The sequence below is a fragment of the Camelus dromedarius genome, chromosome 18 (genome assembly GCF_036321535.1).
Source record: "Camelus dromedarius isolate mCamDro1 chromosome 18, mCamDro1.pat, whole genome shotgun sequence".
NCBI classification, from domain to species: Eukaryota; Metazoa; Chordata; class Mammalia; order Artiodactyla; family Camelidae; genus Camelus; species Camelus dromedarius.
Genome location: NC_087453.1, coordinates 21,765,170 through 21,777,620, shown reverse-complemented (window position 1 = coordinate 21,777,620; position 12,451 = coordinate 21,765,170). Strand labels below are relative to the sequence as shown.

The 12,451-nt window shown below is 44.3% G+C and overlaps 1 protein-coding gene and 1 long non-coding RNA gene across 4 annotated transcripts in view; both read left to right on the top strand.

Annotated features, from left to right (window-relative positions):
- The first annotated feature begins 3,164 nt into the window (after positions 1–3,164).
- On the top strand, positions 3,165–9,903 carry LOC135323394 (uncharacterized). Of its 2 annotated transcripts, none has more exons than XR_010384979.1 (3): positions 3,165–3,300; positions 3,915–4,040; positions 9,595–9,903. It is a non-coding gene; the product is annotated as an uncharacterized LOC135323394 (long non-coding RNA). The 2 variants fall into 2 exon arrangements; XR_010384980.1 differs by having other exon boundaries at positions 3,165–3,304.
- Positions 9,904–11,812: 1,909 nt separating this feature from the next.
- Positions 11,813–12,451, top strand: part of HCK (HCK proto-oncogene, Src family tyrosine kinase) — a 36,554-nt gene continuing 35,915 nt past the window's right edge. For both annotated transcript variants that reach the window (XM_031434001.2, XM_010993900.3), the window contains exon 1: positions 11,813–12,105. The gene's annotated coding sequence lies outside the window, so the exon portion shown is untranslated. The remainder of the gene's footprint in view (positions 12,106–12,451) is intronic.

The following is a 12,451-nucleotide window of genomic DNA, read 5'->3' as shown; positions in this document are numbered from 1 at the left end:
CTGAGATTCAGAACCTCCTCCTATACTTGACAGGCAATAAGGCTTCCCCTTCAGTGAATTGCCTGTTTGTATTTTTTCCCGTTATCTATTGGGTTTCCTGTCTTTTTCTTGTTGATTTGCAGGAGTAGCAGATATATTTTAGATATTAATCTCTTATTGGATATTGTTGTTCCAAATATCTTCTCCTAATCAGTTGTCCATCTATTAAGTTTATTTATGGCAGTGGTTCTCAAACTTTAGCATGCATCAGAATCTCCTGGAAGGACCCATATCTGGCTTACCCCATATGTGAGGCTCTTATCCTGTCTACCAGCCTTTGGGATACAATGATCACAGGCTGAGGCATTTGGACCTGCGGCTATGGGGAGCCTTAGTAAGTTCCTGAGTGAGGCAGCCGTGAGGGAGAAGTCCGTGGGCAATGGGCAGGGGCCAAAGAGATAGGAGTCCCCTTTAAAGGCCAGCAGGCTTTGCAAGAGGATCAAACTCAGAAATCACCTAGTCCTAATATAGGTCCAGCAACAGGGCTGCTGAGAGATGCTGGGACAGCTCTTACCCCACAGCTCCGAGGATGGAGCAATTTCCCTCATACCCCACGGAAGTCCCCACCCACTCCGGAGCTACTCTCTTACCAAAGCCATGTAACCCCTTGATTTCTGAGGTCCAAAGAACCCAGGCTCTGAGCATGGGGCCTCTGACCTTGCTTCCTCCTGCAGTGTTTGGAAACCCTGCCAGGATCATTTCCCATCAAGGTTCAGTTCCTAGCACAGCAAGACGGGAAACCCCCCGGGGGGTGGGACAGTTGATTCCTAAAGACCTTTAGGAGTGGGGTAAGGATGGAACTTCCCTCCCAGCTGGATCCCCTATGGGCAGTGTCAACCCACGGACAAATGGTGGTTAGTGAAAATGTCTCCAGCTGCCCCTTATACCCAAGCCCCTCCCATTTGGGGGCACTGCAACTTCTTACCCTGTCCCAGACTCCAACTGGAGACTCCTAGCAATCCTTCACAACCTGGGGCCACTGCCATTCGGTCACTGTCGTTTAGAGGGCACCCACACTGTGCCAGGAACTGTGAGTCACTAGAAGGAGAGACAGAATAATCCCCACTTGCTGGAGGGCTCCTAGCCTGATGGTCCCCAAATTATCACTGCACAAAGTTCTCAACTGTAAAATCAAAGAATGAGAAACCAGCACTTTCTGGGGAAGCTGGAAGGAGCTTCTCGAAGGTGACATATGAGCAAGACATTGAAGGATGAGTGAGATTTGGGGCAGGTAGAGAATAGCAGGGAGAGCCCCCCAGGCAGGCCCAGCCTGGGCACAAGCGGCGGGGGTGGGATGTGGAGGGGAGGGGAGCTGAAGGAGCAGGGCACACACCAGGACTGGTAACCAGTGGGTACCAGTGCACAGCTTTGGTGTTCCAGCTCCAAGGTCCGACTGAGAGGTTTTGAGTCCTAACCCTGTCATCTGCTAGTTGGGTGACCTTGGGGTAAGCCCCGAAATGTCTCTGGATCTTGGTTTCCTCATCTATAAAATGAGGTAATAATAACATCACTCTCATGGGTCTCAGAGATTGTGGTGAGGCTTAAACAAGATAATCCACATGAAAGGGCATCTAGTAAGTGCTCAGTAAATGCGACCATTATTGTTGCTGGAGGAGCACAGGGTGTGTGAGGTGAGGGTCAGGATTTGTAGGAGAGGAAACCAGAGAAATGGTCAGACTGAGAAGGCCCTGCCATGGCAGGCTAGGAAGTACAGGCAGAAAGGAACGAACTAATGGGCCTGCATTTTTTTGAAATGAATCTAGCTACTTGCATTTATAACATTTTCAGCTGCTAAATTTGGGGGTAATTTGTTACACAGCAATATATAACTAATACAGTCAATAAGTCTTTATTAAGCATTTACTGCATATCAATTCTGTGGGGAATGCAAGAGAAAAAGACACGGTCCTGCCCTCAGGGGAGCAGACCATGTGCACATTCAACCATTCAACCAATATTTATTGAGCACTTACTACATACCCAGCCCTGTGTTGAATGCCGACTCACAGAATGTTGGCAATTAAAATACCCTTCAGGACAAAGGGGAAATTTCAGGATTGATGGCAATGTCTATTTTAATGGCGTTGAAGTTACATAGATGTATATGCATTTGTAAAAATTCAGCAAAGAAATACTTAATCTTAAGCACTTTGTTGTACATAAATTTTACATTAAAAATACCATAAGCAAACACTGAACTCTAGGTAATATTATGTGTGCCAAAATAAGTTACTCTGAAACACATTTTAAAGATGAACTGATGGAGGGCTAGATGGATGGACATGTGATAAAACAGGTAGAATGTATGTGGTGAGTCTAGGGGTTTTGTTGTAAAAGTCTTCCAAATTTGTTTTACGTTTGAGAATTTTCATAATAAAATATTTGGGAAAAAGGACTCTCGATAACCATGTATACCAATCCTCTCATTTATTATTATTATTTTAACTACACAAATAAAAACAAATAGAGTCTAGTTTAAAAAAAGAGAAAAAGGTCACCATCTCTTTCTCCCTGACCCCAGTGTTCCTCTCTTCTTCAGTGACAGTCTCTGTTCTCGTCTACTGTGTAGTTTCCAGGCTCTTCTCTACACCTTTACACACATATATAGGTAAATACAAAAAACATGGGGGGTTGTGTATTTTTTAATGAATGTACTCTCCATACTATTCTGCAAGCATGTCTTGGAGGTTCTCTCCATGTTAATTCATATGCACCGTCTGTTTTAAACTGCTGGGTAGTTTGTACCCGCTCATTCAAGATGCGAGGCTCAGAGAGGAGGTCTTGCTCAGGAACAAACAGTACGTTAAAAGAGCTGAGGTGCCAACGGGTTCTCCTAGCTCCAAGCTTGGGAGCATTCTGCAGGAGCTCTGCCATCTTAGAATGGGACGGGGCGGGGCCAGGCCCTTTTATCCGGCTGAGCGCTGGCGGGCGGGCAAGTCCCGCTCTGCCCCGCCCCTTCCGGGCCCCGCCCCCTCCGTTTCCCCTGCCCCTCCAAAGAATAGGCCTGGACTCGAGCGCACCCGGACCCAGGAGGAAGTCAGCGTAGCGCTTCCTCTTTTCTTGGCCTCCGGAGACGCTGGGGGAAGGGAGGGGGGTTGTGAAACCGAACGGTCTCCCAACCCCTCCCCCTCGGGGAGACCCATCAGCTGGAGGTGGCCACGCAGCTGGGGCAGAAAAACAACTTCGTGGACACCCCCTAATATCCCCATCCCCGCCACACCCCTGAATAGGAGGCCAGCTGTTTCAAGGATGGTACCTGGGGTAGGTAAGCTTCCGAGAGGCCTACAAGCCAGCCTCCCTTGGTCACCCACACGAGAAAGCCCCAGCTCCTTATCCGCTGCCGCTTCTGCTGCTGCTACGGTCCCCAGCCTCATGGCCCGTCTGTTCTTGCCTAGGGCTTCAGGCATCAACCACACAGAAGTTTTGTGGTTCCTCAAACAGGCCAGGCTCTTCCTCCCTCAAGTCATTGTCAGGCTGTCCCTTCTGTTGGAATACCCTTTGCTATGACATTCCACTAGCATCATTTAAGCCTCAACCGATTACCTTCAAGAAGTCCTCCTGATGTACACCAGGCTGGACCAGTATCCCTCCTATTTGGTTCTACAATATCATGAGCCTCTCTCTCTACCCCAGAATTTTCCACTTCTCTAAGTTATCGGTCTAGTTTTTTGTCTCCCTATTTGGATTGGGCGTTGCTTGAGGGCCCAGACTACCTTGTCCAGTTTTGTCCTCCTAGCTCCTGGCGGCATTTGGAGAGATAAAAGGGCCTAGGCCCCAGCCATGCCCCCGTTCCTGCAGGGTGTGCCCAGACCTGAGAGCTAGGACAATGCGTTCCCATCCCAGCTATTCTAACTTACTTTCTGTTCCTGAGCAAGACCTCCTCTCTGAGCCTCCAATCTTGGATAAGAGGGCACATCCTACTCAGCAATTTAAAACTGAGAAGATATATATGAATCAACATGGAGAGAGCCCCAAGACATGCTTACAGAATAGTATAGCAAGTATGTTCATTTTTTTAAAAAATAACATGGTTTTGTGTTTACCTATGTATGTGTGTAAATGTGTAGAGAAAAGTCTAGAAACCACCCTGTAGGCCCTTAATACATGTTAATAGAATTAATCAAAAAATGAAGGGTTTGGATCCCAGCAGTGTCATTCAGTAAACGCACATTCATTTAGTTTCTTTCATTCATTCAATTTCCTTCATTTATTCAGTTTCTACATCTGTAAAACGTGCACATGAACAGTACCTGCATGGAACTTGCACAAAAAAAAAAAAAAAGTAGAAGAGACAGACAACAAACAAGTTAACATATAAATATGTATTAGAGTGCCTGACGGTGACAAGTTCTCTGGAGAAAAATAAGCCAGGGCAGGGTGGGGTGGAGTGAAAAGATGGGGGATGAAGGAGTTTTTTTTAAGAAGAGCGGTCAAGGACCTGCTGAGGGCTGTCTTCTCAGATTTTCATTTGCCTCTTGGAAAATGGGGTCGGCAGTGACCTCCTGCCTGAGAGGGTGTAGCGGTGAAGTGAACACTGGCTACTTTGCAAATAAAAGGGGAAATATCTGAGCCCTGAAATAATCATTGTGGCTCTCTTCCCCATCTGCTATCCTGTTTTGAATATAGAACAATCAGCAGTTCCCAAAGAACTTGAAATAGGAAAATATATTTTTTAAAGAGCCAGCTTCTGACTCCCTGTAAAGTGAACCTACTTTGTTCCCTAGCTCCTGCCCTCCCTCCAGGACTGAGCCCTGTGTCTGTCCTGTAGTCAGTATCTCTCTCCCTACTCCTCAATCTCCAGATCACACTTCCTAAGTTTGTGTAGCTGTTACAATCATGGCCTTTGGGGACACACTGGAGGCTCACAGACCTGGCTTGGAATTTGTTGCTGACTGTATGACCTTGGGCAAGTGTCTTTACCTCTCTCAGCCATCCACTTATAATCATCTCCATCTCAAAGAGATTAAATGAGATGGTGTAAGTGAGGGTATAATAATGAGTTTGCAATGCAATGATTCAATGATCCAATGATCTGGTGAAGTAAAAATTCTTACCATTCCATTTCACAGAATAGGAAGCAGGGGCAGGAGCAGTTGAGTAACTTACCCAAAGTGAGAGGCTGTCAGTCCATTCTTGATGCCTTTGCTTTCATCATTCCGACACCCCTGGCCACAGTGTCAGGTGCATATTCAGAAACTTTCTTGACTCTTCATCCTCTAAAAATCCTACCCAGCCTCAATTCAATCTTGTCCATGAAGTCTCTGAGTTTTTAAAAAATGACTTAATTTTTGAATAGTTAATATTTTCAGGTGGTTCAAAATTCCAGAGGACAAAGGGTATACTGGGACCAATAAGTCTCCCTCCCTCCTCTGTCCCCCAGCCACACAGTTCCATTCCCTGGAAGAAACCACTGGGACTGTTTCCTTTGTGTGCCCTTCCTGACGCAGTCTAGGCATATGCTGGTAAATTCCCACACACTTGTTCTTTTGGTTGACACAAATGGTAAAATACAATAGAAGCTTTTGTGCACCTTGCTTTCCCCCCTTACTCACTTGTTCCATATTAGTACATAAAGGTTTTCTTCATTCTTTTAAAAAAATTTTTAAATTGAATTATAACTAACATATTCATTAATTTAAATATAAAATCCAGTAATTTTTAATATATTCCCAGATTTGTGCAGCCATTACTACAATAAATTTTAAGATATTTTTATTACCCCCCCAAAAAAAACAACCACTCCTTATTTCTCCCCAACCCCAGCCCTGGACAACCACTAATCTACTTTCTGTTTCTGTAGATTTGCCTATTCTGGACATATCATATTAATGGGATTATACAATATATGATCTTTTGTGACTGGTTTCTTTCACTTAACACATTTTCATCCATGTTTTAGCATGTATCAGAACTTCATACCCTTTTATTGCCAAATAATATTCCGTTGAATGGATATAGCACATTTTATTTATCGATTGCTGGACATCAGAGTTGTTTCTGGTTTTGGGCTATTATGAATAATACTGCTATAAAAATTTCATGTGTAAAATTTTATGTAGACATATATTTTCAATTTTCTTGGGTAGAAACCTAGGAGAGGGTTTGCTGGGTCACATGGTAACTTTATGTTTAACCTTCAGAGGAACTGCCACACTGTTTTCCAAAGAGCCTGCACCATTTTACATTCTCACCACAGTATACAAAGTTTCTAAGTTTTTCATATTCTCATCAACAGTTGCTATTATCTGTCTTTTTTATTATTAGCCATTCTAATGGATGTGAAATAGCATCTCATTGTGGCTTTAATTTGTATTTTCCTAATGACTAGTGATATTAAGCATCTTTTAATGTGCTTATTAGCTATTTGTATAGCGTCTTTGGAGAAATATCTATTCAAATCTTTTGCCCACTTTTCAATCATGTTATATTTTTATTATCAAGTTGTAAGTGTTACTTATATATTCAGGATACCAGTACCTTATCAGGTCTATGATTTGCAAACATTTTCTTCCATTCCATGGGTTGTCTTCTCATTTTCTTGACTGTATCATTTGCAGCACAAGTTTTTCATTTTTATGAAGTCCAATTCATCTGTTTTTTCTTTTGTCACTTATGTCACACCTGAGAAGGCTTTGCCTAACCCAAGGTCATGAAGGTTTACTTCTTTTTGTAAAAATTATTTTATTTATTTTGGGGGGGAGGTAATTAGGTTCATTTATTTATTAATTTTTAGAGGAGATACTGGGGATTGAACCCAGAACCTTGTGCATGCTAGGCATGCACTCTACCACTTGAGTTAATTCCTCCCCCCTCACAAAGATTTATTTCTAAGAGTTTTATACTTTTAACTCATACATTTAGGTCTATGATCCATTTTAAACTAATTTTTGTGGATAATGTGCGGTAGGGGTTCAATTTTATTATTTTGCATGGGGATATCCTGTTGTTTCAGCATCATTTGTTGAAAAGACTTTTCTTTCCCCTCATTGAATTGTCTTGACCACCTTATTGAAAATCAATTGGCCATGAATGTGAGGGTTTACTCTGGACTCTCAATTCTGTTCCATTGATCTTTATTTCTACCTTTACCACAGTGTCTTGATTACTGTAGCTTTGTAGTAAGTTTTCAAATTGGGAAGTGTGAGTTCTCCAATTTTGTGTTATTTTTTCAAGATTGTTTTGGCTGTTCTTGGTTCCTTGTATATTTCCATGAGAATTTTAGGATGAGCTTGTCTATTAAAAAAAAGACATCTGGGGTTTGACAGGGATTAGGGTGATCACTCTGGGGCATATCAATGCTAAGTTTTCCAATCCACTAAGGGATGTCTTTTTCCATGAGATATTTTGTCCATCCTGTAAGATGACTTTATTTAGTTCTTCTTAAGCATCTTTCAAGAAAGTGTCTTAATTTTCAGGGAATCTTGCACTTGTTTTGTTAAATTTATTCCCAAGTACTTTATTCTTTTTGGTGATATTGTAAGTGAAATTGTTTCCTTAACTTTATTTTCAGATTATTCATTGTTCCTGTATAGAAATATAACGCGTTTTCACACATCCTTATCCTTTCTGACAACTGCTTGGTACTCCATTATTGTGTTATTGTTTATTTTCCCAGTCCCCAAATGATGAACATTTAGATTATTTCCAGTCCTGTCCTAGTAAAAGTGGTGCTGTAGTGACTCTCCTTGTACATACCCATGAAGTCTCAGGCATTCCGATCTTTTTTCTCTCTGAGCTCCTACAACTGCCAGTTGCCACCACCTTGGACCATGCTGCCCTCATCTTGCCCTTGGATGACTGCCTCAGCCTGCTCACTGGGTTCCCTGCTTCCCCCTGGGCCCTTCAATCCATTCTCCCCCCAGCAGCCAGAGAGATCCCATTAAAACACAAGCCAGTGTGGCTTACTCCTCTGCTCAGAACCCTCCAGTGGCTCCCATCTGGTGTCAAAGTTTAACATCAATACTAAGATGTTCATGGCCTCACAATCTATCCCCACAACTCCTCCAGCATCATTTCTATTCCCCTCCATGCCCACTCTGTTCCATCTACACTGGCCTCCTTGTGTTCCTTAAACACATCAAGTGCAGTCGCACCTCAGGACCTTAGCTATTACTCTTCCTTCTACTTGGAACACACTTCCCCTAGACTATCCCATGACTCACTTCTCCCATTCAGCAGATCTCTGCTGACATGCGCCCTCTTCAGAGAGGCCATCCCTGACCACTCTGTCTCCAGCCACATCATCACTTCCCCCCAACCCCTGCCACCTCTCCCCTTGCTTTCCTTTATTTTTCTTAATAATCCTTATCATTCTCAGGCATAAGATGTTAGTTGATTCTCACAATGACTCACTGAGGTAAACACTATTATTATTCCCACTTGACAGATTAGGAAACTGAGGCTCAGAGAGGTGACTTGACATGTGCAAGATCACTTAGTTGATAAATGGCAGTGCCAGGGTTTGAACTCTAGTTTGACTCCAAAGGTGCAATGTTTAGTGCCACTACTTATGGTCAGCTATGTTCCCCATGACAGTGAATGAATGAATGCACGAATAGACAAAATGTTTTCCATCCCAAACCATGGTAAGGCAGTGTTTTAGGATAAAATCTGTAATTGTATCAGTGTTCTTTAATGTTAATATGAGTTAGGTGGGAAATTTTTTTTTTTATTAAAATGACTGAATTGGCTAGGATGGGGAGAAACTGGAAACCATACATCACTGATGGAAATGTATAATAGTATAATTACTTTGAAAACCAATTTAGCAGTGTATTATAATGTTAAACATATACTTACTATATGACCCAGCAATTCCAGTCCTAAGTATTTACCCAAGAGAAATGAAAACATGTTCACACAAAGACTTGTACATGAATATTCATAGCAGCTTTATTCATGTAACAGAAACAATCCAAATAGCTATCAACAAGTAAATGGATAACTAAATAATGATATATCTATACTATGGAATACTACTCAACAGTAAAAAGGAACAAAATACAAGAACATAAAACAACATGGACTCTCAAAAGCAATGTATGAGAAAAAAGAAGACAAAAAAAAAAAAAAAACCCCATAGTGTATGACTGCATTTATGTGAAATTCTAGAAAAGACAAAGCTAATCTATAATGATAAAAAGCCAATCAGTTGTTACCTAAGGAAATGGGTGGGAGAAATTGACTGCGACAGGGTGTAAGGAAAATTTTCAGAGTGATGGAAATGTTCTATGTCTTGATTAGGGTAGTGGTTACAGAGATGTATACAATTGCCAAAATTCATCAAGCTGAATGTTTATAATGGTGCATTTTATTTATAAAATTATGTCTTAATAAAATTGATAGGGGCTTTAGGAACACATACACAGATTTTACTGCAGCATTACTTTAATAGCAAAAAAAAAAAAAAAAAACTGGGGAAACTGGCTGTTGACAGGAGAATGTTCTGGCTGTCAGTGGTCCTTTACCATCAGAATGGCAAACTTGTGGAATAAGATGTAGCCAAAGCTGACAATGACATTCTCATATCCCTAACATCTGCATCTCTCTTCCTAGGGGCTCTCTCTGGTGGCTGAACCGTGCATGGGGCAGGCCAGAAATCCTGGAGCATTAAAACCTACCCCACCCCGGGAGCAGCCCTCATCCAATGTCTGACAGGAGTTGGTGTATAAATGCCCCAGCTCCCTCATGTCTTACATGGGATAACTCTGAGGTGGGAATAGCACACTGTCCAGAGTTCCTTCCCCACTGGAACTGAGCTCCAGAAGCCCACAATTGGGGCTTGTTTGATAATGTCTTAATTGGCTTCCTTCCCTTCCCTGTCTCAGTCATCCACTCCCCTACCAGTGTTTTCTGCATCTTCCAAATAACCATCTTTCACTTGAATCCATGTCTAGAGTTTGCTTCTGGGGAATTCAAATTAAGATCAGCAGATGATACCAAGGGTCGGTCAAGGTATGGGGAAATGGTGGGAGAGGAGTCCCAGCAGCCGCCATCCTACAAGCATCTGTCATTCTCAGCAAAGCAAGTCTTTATAAAATCCTCACGTGGGTTCACAAGGGGACATGTATGAGGATGTCCCCTTATGGCATTGTTTATGGTAGTGTGAAGTTGTGTGCAGTCTGGGTATCCATGACTAGGGGAATGGATCAGTAGACTATGGAGGATGTAGAAAATGACCTTCAGCAACATGGCTAGATATCAATAGTATCTAGTGATGGACTGGAAAAAAAGTACAAAATTGAATAAGTACCACCCAAGTAAATTAAACACATAATTAAAATGTTATCTATTTTTTAAAGTGCATGAATGTATTTAAATACATAAATCAGACACATAAGAGCAAGGTCATTATCTTTCTTATTCAGGATTCTGTCCTCCCTCCCCACTGACTCCCAGAAGACGTTTGGTCATATCTGGAGACATGTTTAGCTGTCACAGTTGGGGAAGTGGGTTGCTACTGGCATCTACTGGATGAAATCCAGGAATGCTGTTCAGCATCCGACTATGCACGGGACAGCACCCCCCACAACAAGGAGTTCCAGGACCTAAATGGCAATAATGCTGAGGCTGAGGAGCCCTGTGTAGCCCAGTGCCCAGGATAGTATTGCTGAATGAATGAATGAATGAGAGATGATGGTGACCTGAACTGACTGGTAACACTTGGACTAGAGACTCAGTAAGATTCCTGTACATCGTGGAGGTGTGTTCGGCAGAATTTAGGGTGACAGCTCTCTTCCCAGGAGCAGGTGTGCTTTGCCCTTGTCTGGTCTGAGCACATCTCTCATCTGCAGCCTCCAGCTATGCCCTCCAGCCCCACTTTCCGCCCCCTCGATTTTCAAAGTCCTCTGAGCTGCCTGGAAGCCGGCAAGGGGTGAGCCAGGCTGGTTCCTGCAGGCGAGGAACTTTGCCTGGCGTTTGAATAGCGAGGGGCCTGCAGAGCGGAAACTGTAGACCACAGAAGGGCAGGAAAGGCTTGGGACGCAGCTTTGGGGAAGGGCCTGGGGCTAGAAGAAGGGGGTTGGAATGGTGGGGAAAACGGATTGGAATGCTTGGGGGAGGGGAGTGGATTTAGAATCCTGTGAGGGTGACGAGAGTGTGATTAGGATCCTCCGGAGCCAGTTTAGAATCTTTTGATAGGTGGCATCAGAAACCCTGGAATCTTTGGATGGGCCAGATTAGAATCCTGGGGAGTGGAATAAAATCTTACAGAAACAGGTTGGGATCACCTAGGAGCAAGATTAGAATCCCTAGGATTAGGGTCATAACTCTTGAGGGCTGGGTTAGAATCTTTTGAAGAAAGGTGTTATGATCCTTTGGTTGGGTGGGTTAAAATCCTTGGGGGCAGAATTAGAAATCTCAGGTAGGCGAGGTTAAAATTCCTTCAGATATGAGATTCAAAATCCTTTGGGGCAGAATTAAGATCTCGGGAGGAGGAGATGAGGTGTTGGGGTTCCCCGGAAGGGAAGGGTTTAGAATCCTTTGGGACCAGTTTGGGGCGTTGGGAGGCGGAATTAGAACGCATTCGAGGAGGAGATTTGGACCTTTGAGGGACCGGCTAAAATTCTTGGGAGCGGAGTTATTATCCTTCAGGGACGAGATTAGGATTCTTGGGGGCAGGATAGAAGCCTTAGATAGGTGTTTTTAAAAAATCCTTAGACGACTTGATTAGGATCCTGGAAGGTGGAGTCGGAGATTACAGTCCCTGGGGTGGGGTTAGAATCTTGGGGGCAGGGTTAGGATACTTGGGGGCGGAGTTAGCATCGCCCCGGGCGCGGCTAAGGCACCCAGTTGGCCTGTGGGCGCCACCGCGTCCCTGATTTCAGCTCGAGCGCACCGCCGAGCCTAGAGGCGAGTGGGAGGGGACGCCGACAGTCCAGCGCGAGTGGGGCCCCAAAAGACCCACGGAACCGAAGCCCCTCGGAAAGCAGCCCCGTTCTCTTCTCGAAAAGTCAGTCCATCTTCACTTGGGCACGGACTCCCCGGGATCCCGGGGGCTGCCAACCTGGGGGGGCGTTCGAGCTGCGAGGATCCGGGCTGCCCGCGGGACGAGGAGCGGGCGCCCAGGTGAGTGCCATGGACCCGGGATGGGGGACGCTGGCCTGTGAGCTCAACCTGAGAGTCTGAGCTGCGGAAGGAGCCGGGGGTGCTGGGTCGGTCAGCCTAGGATGCAACGGGAAGGGACCGTCGAGGGAGTTCGGACAGGCCGTGGGATGTGGGGCTGAGCTGCAGGGGAGGGTGCCCAGATGAACAGGGGAACTGCCCAGCTGTGAACTTGGGAAAGCTTTAGCATGACTGTATGCCTCAGCCGCCACTTCTCTAGGCTGTCCAGGTTCCCCTTCTGCGAGGGAAAAAAAAAAAAAAAAAAAAAAAAACCAAGAAGGGCTTCACGGAGCTCGGGAGGGGAAGGCCC